The sequence below is a fragment of the Zalophus californianus genome, chromosome 6 (assembly GCF_009762305.2).
Source record: "Zalophus californianus isolate mZalCal1 chromosome 6, mZalCal1.pri.v2, whole genome shotgun sequence".
NCBI lineage: Eukaryota > Metazoa > Chordata > Mammalia > Carnivora > Otariidae > Zalophus > Zalophus californianus.
The window spans coordinates 129,555,128-129,564,556 of NC_045600.1; the positions used below are offsets into that span (position 1 = coordinate 129,555,128).

General features: G+C 45.7%; 1 long non-coding RNA gene across 1 annotated transcript in view; it reads left to right on the forward strand.

Moving 5' to 3' along the window:
- LOC113909883 overlaps positions 1–9,165 on the forward strand; it is a 50,677-nt gene extending 41,512 nt beyond the window's left edge. Inside the window, exon 3 of the long non-coding RNA XR_003515847.2 lies at positions 9,083–9,165. This is a non-coding gene — a long non-coding RNA (uncharacterized LOC113909883). The remainder of the gene's footprint in view (positions 1–9,082) is intronic.
- The last annotated feature ends 264 nt before the right edge of the window (positions 9,166–9,429 follow it).

Sequence of the window (9,429 nt, forward strand, 5' to 3'; positions counted from 1 at the left end):
GTGCTACAGTTGAGGCACGGATTGAGACATGGATATCGCTTTATAGGTGATTGGACACTACAGAGGGGGCAGTAAGAATCCTGCATGGGGACTAGGAACAGGGAAGGAAAGTGTCCCTGAGGAATAAAGATTGATCTGGGTTTTGAGGGATGAGTAGGCCTTTCTGGAGCAGCCCCAGTTCAGGGACGGATCCATTCACCAAGCCACTTGCTTCAGATTTGTTTGACAGGCTCCAAGAGTCACATTTATAAGAGTTATGGGTTTTTCTTTTTTTTTTTTTTTTCTTTTCCACACCAGAGTAATATATATTTTCTTTTTTCTTTTAAAGATTTTATTTATTTATTTTTGAGAGAGAGAGAGAGAGAAAGAAAGAGCGCACGCATGAACAGGGGGAGGGGTAAATCGAGAGGGAGAAGCGGACTCCCCGCTGAGCAGGGAGCCTGATGCGGGGCTGGATCCCAGGACCCCGGGACCATGACCTGAGCCGAAGGCAGACGCTTAACCGACTGAGCCACCCAGGCGCCCCAGATTAATACATATTTTCTATTAGAAGGAATATAAATGCATTTAGACAACTTGGAAAATTGAAGAAAGAAAAAAATGATCAACTCTAATCCCCTCTTTTAAACCCATTTACTGTAGTATTTTGGTGTGACTTCTGTGTCATGGTTTTTTTTTTTTTCTTGATTTCTATTTGGAATTTTTTAACCTAATTTTATAACCAGTTGCTCAGATTTTGCAGAATCTCCATAACCATCTCTTTTAATGGTCACGTAATAATCCATCAAGTGGATGTACCACTTAATTAATTTGAACATTCTCCAATTTTGAACACTCAGGTTATTTTCTCTTTTTGTTGATATTGCTGCTGCTTTATATGATATTATTACACTGTCTGGGACATTTTTGGAATTTCAGAATATTTCCTCATGAAAGTTTCAGTCAGTATTTCTATTGCTCTTGGTACGTATTGCCAAATTGCTTCATGAGAGGGCTGTGCAAGTAATTATCCAGCAAATGTGTGACCAGAGATGTTTATTTTTTAATTCTGGATTCTTCATTGGAATCACTCAGCTCAGTGAGGTGGAAGTCAGAGGCAGGAACTGTGCCACCTCTGGGCTGCTCTGTGGCTTCGGAACAGCGTGAAAGGCAAGTGGGGATTTAGAGGAGTCAGATTTGATCTTTCAGCGAAAACTTCGCTAGCTGTGGACAGAATTTGCAAAGGTCTGGGGGAGGCCAAAAGAGAGCTGGGTAGGATCGGGTGTGGGTGAGCGCGAGGAAGACATCCTGATCCTGCGAAACCAAGAAGGCAAGAGTGTAAGACAGTGAGAGAGATGCAGATGGGAGCCTAGGGTCTTCAGAGGATTTGCCTCTGGAAACTGTACCCTGTGGAGTCTGTTTTTTTTTTTTTTTAAAGGTTTTATTTATTTATTTGAGAGAGAGAGACGGAGATAGATAGGGACAGTGATAGCAAGAGAGAGCACGAGCAGGGAGGAGGGGGGAAGCAGACACCCCGCTTAGCAGGGAGCCTGATGCGTGGCTGGATCCCAGGACCCCGGGATCATGACCTGAGCCGAAGGCAGACGCTTAAGACTGAGCCACCCAGGTGCCCCCTGTGGAGTCTTGAGGGACTAATTTGTGGGACAAGTTGAGGATTCCACCACGTTCTTTAGGGACGCATGGAGTTTGAATGCTCTGCCGCTTGGGATGTGGGGAGTGGGAAGCGGCCAGTCAAGTCCAAGGCTCCCTCGAGGGCTGAGCCAGGCCACCACTAATGAGCCCCGTGCTGGTGTCTTAGATCCGAGGGGACGGGTGCATATCACCAGCCAGAGCGGGGCTAGATGCCACTCCTCTGTGTGCACGTTCTTCATTTCTTTGGCCCCTGGAAGATCCTTAGAAAGCTAACAGTAACAGACGGGAGTTAGGGTGACAGGAAGGGGTTGTATGCTGGTTTCAGTTAGATACGATGTGGCGGCAAGATCTAAATACTGCACAGTTGAGGGAAAAAGGGGAAGGTGACTGCCTGGTCCTTGTCCTTCACACATGCATTGATAGACCAAAGCAGGTATTAGTGGGTGGGAAAGGCTTTTAAGTCCAACTTACCTTCTGTGTGTTTCTAAATTCCGAAGGGTTCAGGTAAGTCTCCTGGCTTCCCAGGGGGAGACAAAGGGATAAACCCGCACAATTGCTGCTTTCTAGAGAAGCCTTAAGACAACAAAGCACTCATTAATGGAAGAAATATACTGTGGCAGGCACCTTTATTTTTGTTTGGTCTTTTGACAGGGCTGGAATAACGAGAGTTATATGATAGGGGGAGAAAGCTCTACCTCCATTTAACTTGCTATATGCTGCAATAGGGTATAATTACCTATAAGTGTAATTACAGGGAAGACAAATGGCATTTTTAGCTGTGGTCTTAAAGAGGCGAGTTAATTTCCGACTTTGACCAGAACTATGTTAATTAGCCTCATGCTCTCTCTTTCTCTGAATGGAAGTTCCTCACCCAGGACTGAGCATGGTCTCCCTCTCCTGTACCTTTGAGTAATGAAAGGACACCGCATGCCACCCGAATCAGGGCTGCTGTATTAATAAGACTACTTTCTTGTCCATTTATCATCAATTAAAGGTGCGCTAGTTTGTAAAGTAACCCCACCTTCGGCCCGGCCGCCCAGAACAGCTCCTCATTTATTTTCTGCCTGGTTTCGGTTGGAGTTAGACCCACCTTGCAGCTCAGAGGTGACAGGCAGTATGAAAAAGTACACTAATTGAGACATCTCAAGGGAGAAATATAAGAAAACTGAAGCGGTAATTAGAATGAGGGTTTCACGCTGCGTAAGGAAAATCGAATGGAGGTGCACATTAGGGGCTGTTGCAAACTGGGATGAAGGTACTTGGAGGCGGGAAAAGGGAGAAATGGATCTTAGAGTAGCATGTACCCTTTTAACACTTCAGGGAGAGGGAAGAGAGAGTAAGAACATAGCGTGGCTTTCAGGAAGGGTGGCCTGGCACGCGGGCTGTAGGGCAAAGCAAACAGGGAAATGGAGCAGCAAATCTCTGGGGTTGGAATGCAGGAGCAGAAAATGCTGGATCTTTGGGAATGTGGTTCTAGAATTAAAGTATGCTTTCTAGTGCTCCCAGCTTTCTGTGCCAAAGTAGAGGGGGAAGCGGCAGGGACCATTCCCGTGATTTGAAAATGACAGGATTCGTGGGTTTCTGCTGAGTTCTGAGGATGTTACCGAGAGTCCAAACCTTCACAGGCCGAAAGGTAACAGAGGCGAAAAGAGTTTTCCCACGTGTCATGACTTGCAACAGACTCATCGAATGTGGGTGGATACATGTTTTGGCTAGCGATTTGATTCCAGTTGATCATTTTCTTCCTGAAATATTAAGTCCCGGAAATCAGGGAACCATGGGCCGTTTTAGGAAATGTTGCCCTCTAAGTGCGAAAATAGTTTTGAGTGGTCAGTTCCTATTTCAGCTTCATAATTATAAGCCCCCTGTCACTGCCTCACAGATGCATAAGCTCAGAGAACATTGCAGAGAGCACCTGTTGTGACCTTCTCAGCTAGCTGATAAAGCCTTGAGGTCCGCAATGGAATTCCTTGAGCAATGGAATGGGGATGCATGCTCCCCACCCCCAGGTTGGAAGAGAGAGGAAACGTCTCATAGCCCAGCTCACACTGGGAGTTTTGCCAAGTGGCTGGAAGACTCAGATTGAACACTTTCAGCCCCAGGAGCCTCTTTCTGGCACCACACACCTGTACTTCCCTCTGGGAGGAGACAGTTCCCAGTGTCATAGAAGAGCCCTTCAGATATTTGCATCCATAATTCTCCTGTCTTGTTTACAGCCTCAGTGTGCTCAGTGCCTTTAATGTTCTTGGAAGGGTCTGGGGAGGGTCTGGTTTTGAGTTCCGTCCCCACCTTAACCGTTTTTGTCCGGCACCCAACGTGAACCCTTGGGTGTGATCGGAGTGGCACAAAAAGGGCATATCTGTCACCTCCTTTGTCATAGAACATATACCTTTTCTCATGCCTCTCAAGACATCGGTTGGTTTCTGTAGCAGCTACATCACACTAACCATCATCATCAATTTCTGTTCACTATTAGTTGATTCCTGGGATGTGCTGGGGTGAGCAGGACAAACAAGGTCCCTGTCCACAGGGACTTCTCAGTGTGGTGAGGAAGATCCACATGGAGGGAGGAATCCCGGTCATGGGTGTTAGGGAAGGAGAGATCTGGGCCGTCATGGGATTATAGGTCATGGGCTTGGATCCGGTTCCATGGAAGGTAGAAGCCCCCTGAGGAAGAAATGGTCCAACTGAGACCTGATGAAGTGGGAGGAGGAAGAAGGATCTGGTGAGTGTTCCTAGCCAGGACAGCATGTGCAAAGGCCCCGGGGGTGAGGAAGAGTGAGGCGAGGTGAAGGAAAGGATAGCTGTGACTGGATGCGAGAACAAGGTCGGAGGAGATGAGCACGAGGCCACACACTGGAGCCAGCCTGGTCTTAGAGCCCGCACGAGGCTTCTGCCTTCTGCTAGAGCCAGTGGGAGGCCCCTGTAGGCAGCAGATGCATGATTAGATTTTTATCTCCCTCATATCAGGAAACCTTGAGTCTTTTCACATGTCTTCCTGGAAACCCCATTCCTTCCCTCACATCCTGACTGTGGCCCAGCTTTTCACGTTCCAATGAACACCTCGATGTTTACTACTCAGACTTCATTGTGAACAATTTTGACAGTCTACATGGACACCTATTTGGGGATTTGGATTCTATCCCCTGCTTTATTTACCCTCCCTCCCAGCTCTGCTCTGTTTTACTTTGTGTCGCCTCTGGCTCATTCCAGGTTGATGAGGGTTTCGAGCCTGGTGACACATCACTGTCTTCTGGGCTGATGGAGGTCCCTTCATGGGCACACATTGGGTTCCTGTTGAAACCTCCTTTGGCTCCTCCTAACCGTACTGACATCAGCCTGTGTCTTTGTCTTTGCGACACGGGTGAGGGTGCAGGAGGGGACCGTCGGTCATAGAACCGTCGTGGAGTGGGGCTGGGGCTGTGCCGGTGTGTGCTGCCAAGGGCTTAGATCCCTGACACAGATGTTTTCCTGAGGAGCTTACGAGAAAGGTCGTATTCCATAAATTCTGTCTCTCAGCTGAGAGTGCAGGTGGCCCGAGTGACACAACTGTCACCCCCAGTGGCAGCATGAAGGAAGCTTTCAAGGGGAATGCCTGCAAAACTTCGGAAATAGCCCCAAAGGTCTTAATTTGGAACCCCTTCTAAAAAGTGTTCTGCTTTGGGGACATTACAATACTGACTCAGTTGTCCAAATGCTTATTTCTGATGATGCATGACGCATCTGGGGGCTTTCTGATTATTTGCTCCCCAAAATAGGCAAAGTCCCGCTCCACAAACGCGGAGCTGACCAGTGTTAGAGCCCTCAGTACGAATGCTGTGTGGGCTGGTTCTGTCACCAACCGCAGATCCCTCCTGAGTTCCAGTCCCCTGGGGGGCTCCAGGTCTGTCCGGTCCCCTGGGGAACTCCAGCTTTCATCAGTCTGTTAGATAGGTCCGCTGAGTCTCTTTAGGTTGTCACCTCTGGGGCAACTGTGAGTTTGAATGAGCTCTGCTTTCTTGGTGCTTTCAGAGCCCAGCAGGGGGGAATCCTTAGTCTCTTTACCTGCAGCTATGCACCGATTGTCTCCAGAGCTGGTGTGCTGATACACTCCGGAAACATCCCGCATCTTGCTTTTTCCTCCACTGTGCACTTTCTGCAAAATCCTCTGCCTGGGGGCCTTGCTCTTGGAGCTCTGCCAGGGCACTGGCCCTGGGAGAGCTTTTGTACAGACCCAGAAATACACCGCTTCCCGGGGCAAGTGAACTGCACATGCGCTGTGGAGAAGTCCTGTCTCTAGTCCCCCCCCTCCACTGCCTGCCCACACTTCCGACTGGTTGTCTCAGGAAGTGGCTTTTTTACCCCTCTGTGCCTGCAGAAAGTGGGCTACACATTTTTCTGGATTGCAAATGCCAATTAGCATGCTGTGCTGTTAATAACCATAGTAATGGCACGACTAATTTCCCTGATCATGCAGAAATCGTTACCAAAGGCAGCATATTTGAGGGAGAATGGGTAATTTTATGAAACCGTGAAGACATGGCCTTATGAAGGTTGAACATTCAAAGCGAGCCCATCACTTGGATGGCACGGCGTTGAATTAGCTAATTATAGTGTTTTATATCTGTGTTTGATCATTATTAAAAAAAGCTTCTCCCTCTCCCCAACACACACACAAAAGCAGGCAAAACCCTATCAAGAAAGTTTCTCTTTGAATTTAAAATTACTCTTGGGGCCAAGGAGGTTTCTGAATCACAAATGAAAGTTTGGACATCAAAGAGATTTTTTCCGCCTTCTTCTAAGGGAAGAAGAGCTGTTTCTTCCCAATTACATAAGAAGGGGAAAAAAGTACATAGATTTGAAAGTGAATTTTCACCAGAGCAATAAGAGAGTGGAAACCACCAAATTCCTGTTGTGTAGACAAGTTTGAATGTTGCTGCAATGAGGTAAAATGTGGTCTTAACAAAGGGACTGATAAAAAGGGAGACATGCTTAAAACCAGGCCCAGTGCTAAGTATTAAAATCAGGTCCAGGGCTAAGTGACCGTTTCTTCCTGAGCAGAACCCACTCAGACACTCATTTCTCTATCAACTGTCTAATCAAGGGAGGGATGCTGGTTACCCAAGAATAATTAACTTTGAATTGGCCTCCAAGTTTATTCTTTAGCGGCGGGTTGACAGAAAGTGACCTTTAAAAAAATACAGTTTTCTTTGATAATTAAAAAAAAAGTATTTGGCCCTGTATAAAAGTATTTGGCTCTGAATGGATTATCCATTTCCAAATGATGGTATAGCCACACATGGAGGAAATAGGTCCACCTTATTAATTAGTCAGAACAATAACTCTCTTCTACTCCCAGTTTGTGTTTTTAAGATACGTCATTTTTTGGCAACTGGATTTTCGTGGACTGGGCTATACTTTTCCTCTCTGGGCTGTTTCTTTGCCTTCTGGGATTTAATGAATGTTGATAGCTAAAGTAGAATAATCTCTGGATTATAAAGTGCTCTTAGTGGTTGTCACAGCAATCTTGTAAGACAGAGAATATCTCCCACATTGTCACAAACAGGAATCTAGCCAACTAAGAAGAACCTACAATGGACGTCAGAATTAAGATTGAGACCATGGTCTGCTCTGACCACTCCTACTTATAACATGATATGGAGTGTCTGTAGGATACCAGGAACTGCTCTGCATGCTTTACATTGTGGCGTTTTGTTTAATCTTCCTCACAGCACCATGGTGTAGGGACTATTCCCTGCCCCCCGCCCCCCTTTTTATTAAGTAGGCTCCACACCCAGCATGGAGCCCAACGCGGGGCTTGAACTCATGACCCTGAGATGGAGACCTGAGCGAAGATCAAGAGTCAGTCGCTTAACCAGCTGAGCCACCCAGGCGCCCCTATTTCCCCCATTTTATAGATGAGGAAGTAATGGCTCAGAAAGGTTAGGGTCTTGTCCAGAGTTGCACCGCGAGTGACTTTTGGAGTAGATATTGGTCACCACAGCAGTTATGTCCACTCCAGAGCAGGAGTGCCATTCTCTGACACGAAGACCCTCTGCTTGTTTTTGAAATACGGACCCTGAGAGGGGCCATGACCAGCCTGAGTCTGAAGATGGTGGAACCAGTGTATGCACTCTCCTTGGTTTATATTCACTTACCAGATATAGGCCAGACTGTTGGTAGATCTTTAACGTTTTCATAAATTTTGAGATCCTGCACGTTATAAAAAATATACAAAATTTTCTTCCCTTTCCAGTTAAAAACAAATTCCAGTTGGGAAGTTAAAAGGAAAAAAAAAAAGTCCAGTGCAGCCTTTATATTTTTAATGCCCTTTAAATCTCCAAGGTCATTTTAATATATTGTCTGGTTTTTCTCATGGAAATATGTTGCTCATTACGTTAAATAGACTAGAATAGTTTAGTCAAGTGAGGTTTCACATTCGGTGATTGATTTTCATTTTCTTCGGTTGTAAATTAAACTTTACGAGACATTGGCATAAAGTTGAGGGCAGAAGACTCCATCAAAGTGGAAGGAAAACAAAGATGTGGTGATATATATGGCAGGGCTGGGCGTGCCCCGCCCCCTCCCGAGAGGGACTTCAATGCACCTGAGTCAGGACACCACGCAGGGGGGTCCCTCCGCAGGGGTGAGTCTGGAATTATCCTTCATTGACCTTGGGCTGTTTCTCTACCCACTCCGAGTTGAGGGTGTGGGGGAGGGAGGGGAAAGAAGGGAGCATAACTGGAAGGAGGGATCAGGTTTCGGCTTTTTTACTTTTCTCCTTCTCTTAAATCCTCCCTGTGGCCACAAGGGGCCAGATGGGGAGGGAGGAGGAATAGCCTACCCAGAGTTTGCAGATAGGGTGGCTCCCTGCATAAGTGAGCTCCCTGTCTAAAGATTTCCAATTACTTCAGTCCCAGAAGGCGGTGTGCCATTTAATATTGACATATGGAATTCTAGCCAACTAGAAACGATTGCATTAGGAGAAACTAACTCAGCTAGAAGTGCATCTAGAGATTCTGCAGCTCCCAACACATTCTAAGAATTAATATTTCTGGGTTTTTCTGTTAAATTAATTGGCTGCTTATTCTTTCATTTTATTATCTGCCCTTGTTAGCAAACAAGCGTTAGCATCTGTCAAATGCCTAAGAACGTTTTCTGGAGAAAAGCATGATGTCTAAGAAAGTCGTTAATATTGTGGTGGCAGCCAAAAGAATCAGGCAATAAAGCTGTTTACAGCCTCTGTGTGTGTGTGTGTGTGTGTGTGTGTGTGTGTGTTTACCCTTCCAATTTCTGGTTATAGTAATACTATTATTGATAAAATATAATATTCTGGCATGATAATAATTATAAATGAGTCATATAAAAATGCAGAGATCACTGTATTATCAAGATGATGCCTCTGGTTTTTTTTCATGTATAATTATGGCAGTCTTTGGAGATGATTAAACTGTTTTTTGTCCTTATCCAGCCCATTGATGCCACATCCCAGTTACTCATTTCAAAGTGGAAGTGCGAGGAAACAATTCAGACTTTGGAATAAAGAAATCAAAACATTTAGGTGATTGCCTTTTTTTTTCTTAACGTTTTCCTTGGATTTGGAAATATTTGGGTGAGTACACATTTTAAGGGGCATGCATTGACATTTCACCAAACTTCAAAACGCAAGATTTTGCTTGTCATAAAATTAAGAGTTGTCATTTATTTTGTGTTTTTTTCAACTCACCAGATGACCTCATTTCCTTTCTCTCATTTAGTCCTCCAAAAGGGTCTTCTCTTCCTGCGATGGGGATGGGTGGGGGTGAGGGCCACCTCATA